We start from the raw sequence: 13,114 nt of genomic DNA, 5'->3' as shown, positions 1-13,114 counted from the left end.
GTCTTGGGTCAAATCTGCAACGAATGGGATGTTAAGGTCTTTATGGATGAGTTTATTTGTGACGTAATAAGAAGCATCAAGGATTTTACGTAGGATTTTGGATTGTAACGATTGGATGCGGGAAGAATTTGATGGTTTGGTGGAGCCCCAGAGCTCAATTCCTTATGTCCAAATTGGTCTGATTATCGTGTTCATACAGTTGAAATTACAAAGTGAGAAATTTACAATTACAATTACAATTAATTATTAACACTACAATTTACAGTTTATAAAGTTACCATTAGAATTGACGTAGTGAGTAAATTACTGTTGTGGGGTCTTCTCTGATCATTTCCTGTACACATAAAGAGAATCGGTGTGATTCCTTTAGCTTCCTTTAAAATTACTAGGTTTATTAGAGGTGGCTTTTACATTAGTTTTATAACAAAATGTTCTTTTCATTTTTGGTTTCTGAATATTGAAAGGAGAATTAAAAAAAAATCGTGAAATATTGTAGATATAAAGGAATACACTTTCTTGTTGGAGTATGAGCCTTATATTTATGGTATTCAGTTACCACCGTCCCACTACAAATGCAGTCTGGATTTCAAAAGTATTTTCCTGTTAATGGTTTGGCTTTATGTAAAGGGTGCATGGTTCGTTAGTCGCTAAAAGAGCAGGATCCCACAGCGCGGAAGATACTACCCACTTGTGCCTTCCAAGAGCATTTTACTTCACTCATTGCTATCTCGAGTGGAAGTATATTTATGAATAGGAGTTTAAATACTTCCAACTCCCTCAGCCTGGCATCAATGAACAAAGGTTTACCGTTTAGTGAGCTTCGTCATTGACGATTTATATATACATATATATATTGATAGATTTATTTATTGATAGATATTACAATCTGCCACACAGTTGTGGGCAATAAGTAATAGTGATGAATGATCTCATACATACTAAAATTAAAATAAATAAATTTAAAAAAACTCTCTTAAAATATATACAAGCAAAAGAATAAACAAGTGAACAAACAGTGAAATTTTAAGCTATTTTTACTTGACTATTACCTCGAGTTCAGTCCATTTCAAAAGGTAATTAAAAAATAAAATTATTGATGTGAACGTCAAAAAGTATCGATGGACCTGAGTATTTCGAGTCTCTGGTCACGTACTCTGCATACAAAACGCTCGTTATCTTTCGCATTTCAATTTGTTTGAATTAGCGTTGGATATATTCACCCCCAGTCTCACTTGCGGTCGTATAAAATGATACTGAACTTTAATAGTATCCAATTATTCAGAAAGTTTGGACAAAGGTAATATATAAGTAGCTATATTAATAGAATATTAACAGAAATGGTCCTGAAGTTAGTCTTTAAGGTTTGAAGTATTACAAATTAATCTTTAATAGAATTGAACTGTTATAGAACCGCTAGAAGAAGCTCAATGGAAAAAAAAAATCAGATTTTTTATTCCAATTTTTGATTACTTTAATGAAAACTATGTATAATCAATTGATGAGTCTGCCGAGTATAGTTAAAGGGAATAAAAAATGGTGGGTGTTTCAAAATGTTAATAAAAAAATAATTTTTCAGAGTACCGAAATAAAATTATGTTTCTCAGAAACCTATTTAAAGAAATATCATATATTCCATAATATCTTTTATTTTTATTATTTATTTATTGCTATTTACAACTGTATAAAAATATATACAAGTAAATTTTTTGTTAGTGATAAATTGGCATGATACAAACATGAGGATGACTAGATTTGTGACAAAGTAAGGAGCAATAAGGATTTTACGATGACATAAAGTATGGAATGTAAGGATTTGAAGGTTTAGTGGAGCCCCAAAGCTCAACTCCGTACATCTAGATAGGCCTTATTATAGTCATGTAGATCCGTCTTTTTTAATGGATTACAAGTTTAGACTGTTTATCTAGTAAGGGCTGTAATAGTCGGACATAATATCCTTAAAGTACATTTCCATTTTATAGATACTTGTAGAAAAAGTAACGAGTGAGATGTGAGAATGTACTTACACATTACACTATCATAGTAAATATAATCAGTTCTTGATAAATGAAAGATAACTAATAATTAAACAGTCCAAGAGCCCATGAGGAGAAAAAAGTCAGTTATTTCACTGCAATTACTTGTCAAAATTGATGAGTCTTCCAAGTATACGGAGAGAGGATGAAAAATGGCGGCTGTTTCGAAACGTTAATAAAAATAATTTTTCATTTGGTCCTTTATATCTCGAAGCTACCCTACCACACTAGAAAACCTAATGAAACATTATTTAAAGTAGAGTAAATTTAGTAAAATATGGGCCCTAATAGATTTAGGTATTTACGTTCAACAGTTCCCGAGATACAGTTTGTTTTTCTTTTTAACACTTTATAACGAAACATCATTAGTTTATTGAATCTATTTTGTGAAGACTATATCTCAGGAACCATTAGACATATAGATATTTTCTAGCATTCAAATTAAAGTTAGTTTAATGTAATATAATGTTGTTAATTACATTTATCTTTGTAGGAGTAGTAATTTTCATAATATTTACTGAAGTTGATTAATTTCTGCTTCAGAAAACTTCGTTTTTGTTTGGAAATATTGTGTCCGTCAAAAAACTTAAAAAAAAAAAATAATTGCAACCTCTTTATGCAAAATAAATCTAATCTATCTGATATCACTTATTGGTTATTTTCCTCTAATAATAGACGTCATAGTGAGCGATAAATCCAAATAATTTACCACTGTATTAATTTTTGTGTATTGGAATATTTAATTCACTTATTTTCACATTTGCTTCTGTAAATTTGTTAGTTGGTTTTTGGTTTTAGGCATACAAAGTAAGCTGGTTTTGATTTCATATGACGCCACTTCGAACTGAAATAGCGATGGGAATGAAGAATTTCGAGGACCATGGTGGAGCGGCCTGTGGTTTGATGCTAACTATTTCTGTTACATTAGTTTTAACTTACAATTGAATTATTGTAAGCCATTTTTAATAGCCCATAGAACATTGCATTCCCAGTCCCCTAAGGTTCTTAATGTTATTTTTTTCTCTTAATATAACTAAGGTTTGCCGCCAGTTTCATAACAAAAACATAAAATAACAGTGTATTATTTTTTTAGGTTTTTGTTTATATATACAAAAAAATGAACATTTTATAAGAAATTAAATAATACAAATTGTGCATACAATGTAATCTCGGTAATCTGTTCTTATTGCTGCAAGGGGGGGGTATTCGGACTACTTAAAAGTTGGGATTAAAGAAAGAATTAAGGTTAATAGTGCAAAAGAAATTTAACAATATGAACGTATATAACTAGTTTATATATTTTTTTACATATTTTAGTGGAAATTGGACTGTTTGATATTTTAAAAAATATTGTTTTCGATTAATTTTTATTAATATATTCTTGTTTGAGAGTGGTTTAGTTTATTTAAAAACAAATTTGATCCTTTTTTCTCAACTTTATTTTTTTCAAAACCTTCCAACGTTTCGACCATCAGGCCATTTTCAAGGATACCTTTACTTTGTTGTTATTTCTCTTTAAAAATGCCGGCTAATTGCCTTTGTTCCATCTATAACTTCTTCTATATAACTCTTTCTTAAATTTAAAACTTGTATTAACCACTTCTCTTCTTTCTTTCATTTACATGGCAAATGTAAATGAAAGTATGAAGAAAAGTGGTTACAAGTTTTAAATTTAAGAAAGAGTTATTTAGAAGAAGTTATAGATGGGACAAAGGCAATTAGCCGGAATTTTAAATGAGAAAATGACAACAAAGTAAAGGTATCCTTGAAATTGACCTGAGGGTCGAAACGTTGGAAGGTTTTGAATTTTTTTTTTTTTTTTTTATTATTTATTTATTGTAATTTACAACTGTACAAAATAATACAATAGGTAAATATGTAGTATGTAAGAAAAATAATAAAGTTGAGAAAAAAGGATCAAATTTGTTTTTAAATAAAATTGTTTTCTTTACATCCTCAGTATTGATGATGATGATGATTTAATTTGTTAAAATTCTATGATTATTCATTTGTAAGTAAATAAAATTATAAATAAAAATAAAAAAATCTCTTTTTATGTATTTATTTAGACCGTGATAAAAAAAAGTTTCACCAACAAAATTTGTATTACACATATTTATACTAAAAATTAAATTAGTTTTCCATAATCAAATAATTTGTGCAATAGATATTATGTATTTCTAATTGCAATAAAATATATTATGAACATTTCTATAGTAACTGTAAAAATTTCCACGGTGATTACAATAATGTTTCTATAGATCAGAAAGTTAAAAATGTCTGTTACCCATGTTCACTTTTATTTGAAAACAAAAATATTATTGCTTGTTGAATTTTCTCAAAAAAAGTGATTTTTTTTTTTATGGTAGTTCCGAGTTCCGAGATTAACACTGCATTACATTTAGCCGCTAGAGCTTTCAAAATAAACCGGACACTGAAGGTTAAATAAAAAGGTTTATTTCAGAATAAAAGTGTGAAAGTTTTTCTCTACAATATTTTATGCTTTGTTGTGTACTGTATCCGAATTTCAGGTTTACTAGATACACCAAGAAACGGTAAATGAAATTTATTTAACAGTTATTAACATTTTATTTTTCTTTATAGGAATTTTGTTGTTCCCATTATTTTTTTTTTTTTTATGTTGGCTGCCTACTATTCCTTCCTAGTTTGCTAGTGCAGATTCTCTTTAATAATTTTTTATTGAATAATATTTATTTTAGTAATTACTAATTTTAAAAAATCGGTAAATTATAGAATTCTTCTTCCTATGTCCTCTAATGTCCCTTGGCCTATCTCATTTGTGATTTCAATCCTCCAACTTCTAGATACATCGCGACCATTAATGTCACCCCTGGTCCAACAGCGGTACCTATGTCGCATCCTGTGACAGGAGATAAACCTTTGCCTGCTGAATATGCATCGAGTCCTGTCCAGAATCCTAGTGAAAGCACTATATACCACTCAGTACAAGTTTAATTAAAGGTTTTGAAAATGTAATATTTTTTTTAATTAAAAAAATAATAAATAATCATTTTTCTATTATTCCTCGAATTTTTTGCTCCATATGAGCTACATTTCTAGCTTATCTGCTAACTGTTCTAGACCCCGAAGTAATTTTTTTATTGATTGTAATTCCTATCATTATTCAATAGAAATTGGGTATTGAATATTGATAGTGACATTTAATAAAAAAAAAAAAAACTATACAGTATAAATACTTTATGTATACCATATTAATTACCATACCATATGTATACCATTTAAATATATTTTAATAATAATAAGTATAAAAGTTTAAGTTGGATATAACGTTACAAAAAAATAAAATAGACCCATAATGATGAATAAAATGCTGCTAGAATGGAGTAAAAAAAAAGTTTTTAAACCAACTATTTGTGTTATTATTCTTTGATATTAAATTACTTTTTTTTAAATATCTTAATTGAAATTTACTACTGTATATTATATAATACATTCAGTAAAATTGCACTTAGTTAAAATGGAGTGTTACAGGCGTGTAGAGAAACTACGCTTTGGTAGCACTCTAAAAAATTCAATTAATACTCAAAGTATAGTCCATTGTTATCTACCGTCGTTAGCCATCTGCTAGTCAATTGCTCGATCCCGCGCTGATACCATTCTTTGGGGTGGCTGTCAAAGAACTCTTGGACCGCAATATTATTAATTTTTTTCTCTTGAAGGAAATGGGCCATGGATTGAAAAAAGTAGTATTCCTGGATGAGGAGGAGCTCGAACCCATGAAGTTCTTAAAACTTTTCTTTGGTTCGACAAGAAGATATTGCTGATTGGTGAGGAATAAGATCATGAGGAACCAGTTGATTCAATGAGCTTTAATATTCTTTCTGGACCATATAACAATGTCTCCATGCATTTCCAAATACTTTTTCATTATATATTTCTTACTTTAGATCTTTTCCTTAATTAATTTTCAGATGGCCTATTAATTAATAGGTGCTTTGTGTGGAACTGGATATTTTCTGATATTATGTTTTCTCATATGGAAAGTTTTTAGTCATGCGTACTAAAAAAGTCAGCCTCCCAGCAATGTCTCAAACTCGCCGTTTACTTTACACTGGGATTATTTATAGATTTAATTTCTTGATGATTGCTACTTTGTTATGTGCTGTATAAACAATTCTTTCTTTCAGTCTTGGACAGGTAAAAATACTTTACTTTGCCGGAATTGCAACATCAATCTAACAATAAGCCATATTTTCCAACGATGGCCATATTTCACACCACACCTCAATAGCTTAGGACTAAACCAAGATATTTCAAAAACCCTTGGAGACGATGGTAAAGCAATAAAATTTGTGTTTCAGTTTTTAAAATCATAAAATTTACTGACAAAAATATAACTTGATCGGAAGGAAAAAAAATAATAACAAAATAAATAAATAAAATAATAAATAATCAAATTAAAAAAATAAATAAAATTTAACGAATATTAGCAAAATTAAATAAAATATAAATGGCGTTGATGACCAATGAAGTTTGGCGCCACTAAAAAAGCAAACTACTCTTTCTCACTTTCCCCGTGGAGAATAGATAGAAACTAACAGTATCTTTCGATACACTCCCTGACAAGTTCGCGACTACTTGTAGACAGATTTGACTCAACAGCTTCCTGCAGAACCTCATCAATATCCATTAATGGTCGCCCGGAGCCCTTCTTCCTTTTCAACGCTGTATCTTCACTGCTATATATTTCAAACCAACGCCACGCCGTGCGCTGGTCATGGACACCTTCCCCTTCATATTTAGTATTTTCAAAAGTTGCCTCAGCGGCTGTGAATTTTTTTTCCTGTAATGCCTTAAAATAACGAGAAATTTCGTGGGACACTCATGTTTTTTCTTTGAAACAAATAACTAAACTGAGGCTTTTTTTGATGAAGTCGAATGGGATTAAACAAGTTTTAGAGATTGCTCTAAGGGGGTTATTAAGTATTGGTAAGTTTTAAATAGGATTAAAATATTTACAGTCCTTTGAAATATTTAATTTGATAATACGGTCGGTTTTTATATACACCCTATTAATATAAAGAAATTTATATTATTAAAAAATTCGCTTATATTGCCAACTAACCCTTTTCGCAATGATATAACAGACGATGTAGCAACGGGTTAACTTTTTTGATTTTTAATTACTAATGAATTTTTTTTTAATCTTTTAAAGACTTACAAAGAATTTACTAAAAAGAATTAATGGATAATACCACGAACTTCTATCATTCTCTTAGTACAAAGGCTTATTTATTAATATATATATTATTAGTATGTATTTTCTCACGCTTTAACTGCCTCGTGGTGGCTGCAGTTATGTCGGTTCACGTTCCGCCTCGGGCTTCGACTTTTATTTCTGTGGAATGAAATCATACCTGCAATAATTTCATTGATACAAATATTAAATGGGAGAGAGCCCAATGCCCAATGGACCCCGGACTCTGCTGACGGTGTCTCTGATTGTACCAGCGGGAAAATGTGACGTCAGGTGGGCACGGATTTGAGGACTACTGTGATTGTGAGGACTCTTATTCTAGTAGAGCTTACATAAAATGTCTTAGGACTACTAACAATACATTTTTATAAAAAAAAATAATAATAAATTGAAAAATATGAAATAAAAGAAGTTGCTCTAGTGCAAGGCAGTGTTAGTAAGTGAGATTATTACTTCGCGTATCGTGGATAATATAAAAGGTTATATTATAGTGTTTTAATATTATAATATTTCATATTTCCTTTTCATTTTGTGCATAAAAATTAGTCTTACTCATTAAGTTTATCATTTTATTAATTTTATTTATTTTTTTTTTTTACAGAGAGCTTAATTTTCTGGTACGGACCTGAGGTTAGGTGAGTTGTATGTTATTTACACATTTTACTGTTGAAGGTTTTTATGAGTTGCTATAATTTAATTAATACAGAGTTACATTAGTATTTTAGCAATAGTATGTTGATCTAGTGATCAACGTCTGTGGGAAGAGGTGATTTTTTCAGATCTTGTTCGACCTCCAGGTATCCTTAATTTTTACTCAATGAAGGGTACCCACTTTATAAAGCTGTTTGAATCCCGGTGGGCTTTCGAACACAGGGATGACTCACGGCTAATAGAAAATAACTGACTAAATAAAAACAAAAATAAGGAAATGCATATTAAAATAAATTAAAACATGTTTCGTTTTTAAAAATAATAATTTATTGGAATTAGAGGTAGAAGAGAATAATGGAGGGTAAAAAGCAAATGAAGACCACTGCAGCAAAAAGAAAAATGGAATGTGGCATAAAGTACAGTCTATTCTTTAACAGTATAATTATTTTTTCTAGATTTCTTTAATATTGTATTTCATATCAAACATTTAATATATATTAACAACTAAAAGCATTATAGCACATACTTAAGTGTCCTACTAAAACATTGGCACTGCTAAAGTAAACTGTCGGAGACAGTGATTAGGTTATAAATTTACTTAAGATGATATAATTCAAATATTTTTTTAAATAATTTATTTATTAATATTTAAAACTGTATTAAAATGTATGCAAGCAATTAAATTAAATTTGATGTTAACTAAATTCGTAGCTGTTGAGAAAAATGAAAAAATTGGCCGGTTCACAAATTTCAGATAAAATGCTGCGTACTTTATGATTAGCCAAATTACCGATATTGGTGACTAGTATTTTGGTATTATCTCCGAGAAAGGTATTCAAAAATTAGTCGAAATTGGCGAAATAACTATGGGAATTTAATCGAAGCAGTCAATAAATACAATTACTCGGAAGGAAGATAATTATAATTCTGAAATCACATGAACTTAACACAAAAAGTTCTGAAATGGAAAAAGAAATTAAACAGCTATGATCAGCAGTTGTCGGGATCTAATTCCACATTATAACACGAAAAAAACATTAAATTACTTTATACGAGGAGAAGGTGGACACAAATTAGTTGAATTGACTTACTTAATCGTGCCAGCGTGTTTGGGTCAGAATTTCTACCCTTTATCGGGGCTAAGCTCAGAACAAGATAACAGCCAATGAATACAGAAAATATAAACGGGATGACATAAAGTAAATAATTGTACAGAATAGAATTAATAAAATTAAAGTGATGAAAGAAGTGGAAAAAAGAATGTATATATATGTACGTAATTAAGTAGGTAAAATAACATAATCAAGGAAATAAAATAAAAATTTGAAGTTATATAATGCAAAGAAATATGAATATTTTAGTTTATTAATAATTTTTACTTTAATAACAATTTAAAATAAACAAATAAATTTTTTTGTAATAACGTTGGTAACGAAAATTAAGAAAAGAAAAAGTATAAAAGGAGGGGGAAGGAGTAAAATAAAGATAGAAAAAAAAGAGATTAAAGGATTCTGCGCAGCGAGCGGCTAGACTCGGAATTAAAAATACGTTATGAGATGACGAAGCATGTTTTTTTTTTTAATAGAAAACGTTACAGGTGGGTAAAAAATAAAAAAGTAGAAAATAGTTAAGATATGTTTAAGAGGAAAGCATGTGAGAGGGTGACCATGAATATATATATTACAAGGATGACGAAGTACCAGAAGATGACGAAGTGTCATGGGTATTTAACAACAGTTAAAAAGAGGAAACGTATAAAATGGTGACGACAAATGTATTAGAAAAAGTTTAAAATGTGAAATAATACGTTACAAAGTGGGCGGAAAAATAAAATAAATAAAAGAAAAAAAATTATATTGATAATAATAACCACAAAAATTAATTTTTTAATAAATTAACTATTTGCGAATATGTTAATGATAAGTTGTGCTTGTCATCATTATTTATTATTATTATTAGCCGTGATGAAGGCTAGAAATTCTGGCCGAAACGTTGGCACGATTAAATAAGTTACTTCAACTTATTTGTGTTATATTTTGACCGCACACCCCGACCATCTTTTCTTCGTATAAGTCATCAATGGTAAACGATCTCTCATGATTATCTTTTTTTTCTATCCTTATTTTATCCACTTCCCCCTCCTTCTCTTTTCTTTTCTTAATTTTCTTTACCCACGTTATTAGTTATGTTTATCTTATATTATCATTGTTGTTTTTTATTTTTTTTTCTATTCACTTCTTTTGTTAAACTTTACTTCATATTTTGCTTCTTCATCTAATATTATGGTTACATATTTCATTTGTGATATATATTTCGTTCTCTCAATTTCATTTTTTCTTTCCATAATTTTAATTTTTAAATTATTAATAAACTAAAATATTCAAATATTTCTTTGCATTATATAACTTCAAAATTGTATTTTATTTCCTTAATTATTTTATTTTACCTGATTGTTCAATTACCTATATATACATTCTATTTTCCACTTCTTTCATCACTTTAATTTTGGTACAATTTTTTACTTTATGTCATTCTTTTTATATTTTATTTTCTGTATTCATTGGTGGTTATCTTGTTCTGTTCTTGGCCCTGATGAAGGCTAGAAATTATTGCCGAAACGTTGGCACGATTAAATAAGTTACTTCAACTTATTTTTTTTTATTTTGACCGCACCCCCGACCATCTCCTCGTATAAGTCATCCACGGCCAACTATCTCTCATGATTATAATTATCACTCTCGAAACATTTTATAACACTTGAAAAAATTGTCATAAGCAATTTAATAATTACAACATATGTTAGTATTTACAAAAGGTAGGTTACAGATAACACACCATTTACATTATTAAATATATAAATGATATGACACTACAGGTATGTAAAAAAAAATTGATTTAAAATACAATAATGAAGAAATCTACTCAAAATAGATTATATTGTTGTGCAATGTTATTACATCCTATGACACGTTCGAAGTTTCTCATCGCTGCAATGTCTTTCGTTTGCTTTTTCCTCTCCATTATTTTCTTCCATCTCTGTTTCTTCAAGATATTTTAAGTTCCTCTCGACCTATCCCGACTCCGTCCAGGTGTGGGATGTTTTTGCACCGCTTTATTTCATGACTGACCCCCTTATTTGTATTTTGTTTTATTTTTTACATTTTTCCAGGATAAGAGGAGGTCTTTTATTATTGTTGTTGGTTTTTTCTCAAGAACTTTACTTTAGTCGGAGATCATTTCATCTCTTTGTTCTTTCGTTTTTTTCCCCTTCTTTCATTTCATTAGTAATCTTAAGTTATCTTGTTATCCCCCCGTGTACCATGGGTCCTGGTGGAAGGGGGGAGGGGTTCTAATTATTGTCAATAGAGATCCGAAGAAACCTTTCAGGATTAAGAGAAAATGTAAAATTATAATTTATATTAATTTTTCGTCTTATTAAAATAGATACCACTCACTCGCTGAGTTATTGTCTTCAAAAACGAAATTAACTGTGAAGCTGAAATTATTAAGGTTACTGAATAGCTGATGACGCATATCCATTTATATGCAACTGCGTTATATTTATAGAAATTAAATTTAAAAAAATGTTTCATTATTTTAACAATGCCTCTTTAGGAAGAGATAATAAATTAAGCATTAAATAAACAAAATATTTATTGAAGTAGAATGGCAGAAGAGAAAGGGAGATTAATATAAAAAATGAATATTGATTGATTGTTATTTAATTAATATAGGAAAGCGTGGTGGCAGCGTTGTAAGGCGCGATGCTACTCTTGGAGTTAGTAGCATCGCGCCTTACACCCGCCCGACCCGGATTCGATTCTTCCTGGGTAGAAAATTGTTTTCTGTTACACTGTAGCCGTGAGTCAACGCTGTGGGTTCTGGGGTCCACCCAGCTTCATAAATTGGGTACCCTTAATTGAGTTAGTGATTTTGACCTAAAACACCCCTTGCACAACCGTTGGTCCAGTAACAGTACTCCCTTACAAAATACTGAACCTCTGACCCTTCACGGGTTGTAGCGGTACAGATTCTAATTTTAATTAATATTCTTTCATATTTAGAGTGTAAGGTATGTAAAAAAGAAACAATAAGACTGTAATTTAAGGCGCTTTTTGATACCCACCCTTCAAGACTGTTAGGTAATGCGGGTTAGTCTACATCACATTGTAGTCATGCTTAGTAGGCGCAAGATACCAAAAGGAGGGAAAAGGTGGTTGTTTCACCCCAATTTTTTATTACTTTAATAAAAACTAGGTATAACTACTAGTCAGAATTAACGAGTCTGCCAAGTATAGGTAGAGTAATAAAAAAGGGCGGCTGCTTCAAAACGTAAAATAAACTTTTCATTCGTAGCTTAATATCTTCAAAACTACCAACAACACTAGAGAATCTAAAAGAACATTATTTAAAGAAGAGTAAATTTTCTATACCATGAGCTGTAATAGAGATATTTACGTTCTATAGATCAAAAGATAAAGCCTTTTAAATTGCAACATTTAAAATAATAATGTTTATAACTTTTATTATCGTAGTAGAGATAGTTTTCGTGATATTCGTCAAAATAAATTGAGAAATTGTTGATTTTCTGTTGTCGGACAAATATTGATTTCTCAAAATAAATTTACTAACAACTGATTACACCGCTAAATTTAGCAATAGAAATAAATATAATAACTTGTGAAAAGGACTGTTACAATCTGGAAAATCCAAATAACCCACCCTAACCGTAGCTAGTTGTAAGGGAAATTTCTCAGTGGTGTAGAATACATCAGGTATCATACAAATAACAACAAAACCCTAGCAAATAAGAAATAAAGAGACTAAATGGTTAAAAATACAGCTAATGTGTGGAAACCGAATAGCCTACTTTAGTTACAAACAGGTCAATTTAAGTTATAAAGAGACTTACTTGGAATCCACACACAAGACTGAAACGACAAGAAGCTTTTCTTAGATTCCGATTGCTACAACATTTACTTGATAAACACTCTAAACTTCCCATTCACTAGAAAAAATTAGTATACACTACGATAATCAGACCAATTTGGACATATGGAATTGTGCTCTGGGGCTCTACCAACCCACAAATTCCTCCCACATCCAATCCTTACAATCCAAAATCCTACGTAAAATCCTTGATGCTACTTATTGCGTTACAAATAAACTCATCCACAAAGACCTTAATTCT

The 13,114-nt window shown here is 30.0% G+C and overlaps 1 long non-coding RNA gene across 1 annotated transcript in view; it reads left to right on the top strand.

Moving 5' to 3' along the window:
- LOC136797221 (uncharacterized) overlaps positions 1-7,913 on the top strand; it is a 193,780-nt gene extending 185,867 nt beyond the window's left edge. The window contains exon 3 of the long non-coding RNA XR_010845060.1: positions 7,874-7,913. This is a non-coding gene — a long non-coding RNA (uncharacterized lncRNA). The remainder of the gene's footprint in view (positions 1-7,873) is intronic.
- The last annotated feature ends 5,201 nt before the right edge of the window (positions 7,914-13,114 follow it).

The sequence above is a fragment of the Halyomorpha halys genome, unplaced genomic scaffold (assembly GCF_000696795.3).
Source record: "Halyomorpha halys isolate HHAL.00 unplaced genomic scaffold, Hhal_1.1 Scaffold16.1, whole genome shotgun sequence".
Taxonomy (NCBI): Eukaryota; Metazoa; Arthropoda; class Insecta; order Hemiptera; family Pentatomidae; genus Halyomorpha; species Halyomorpha halys.
Note: the sequence above shows the minus strand (reverse complement) of the source record. Positions and strands in the feature narration are given on the sequence as shown.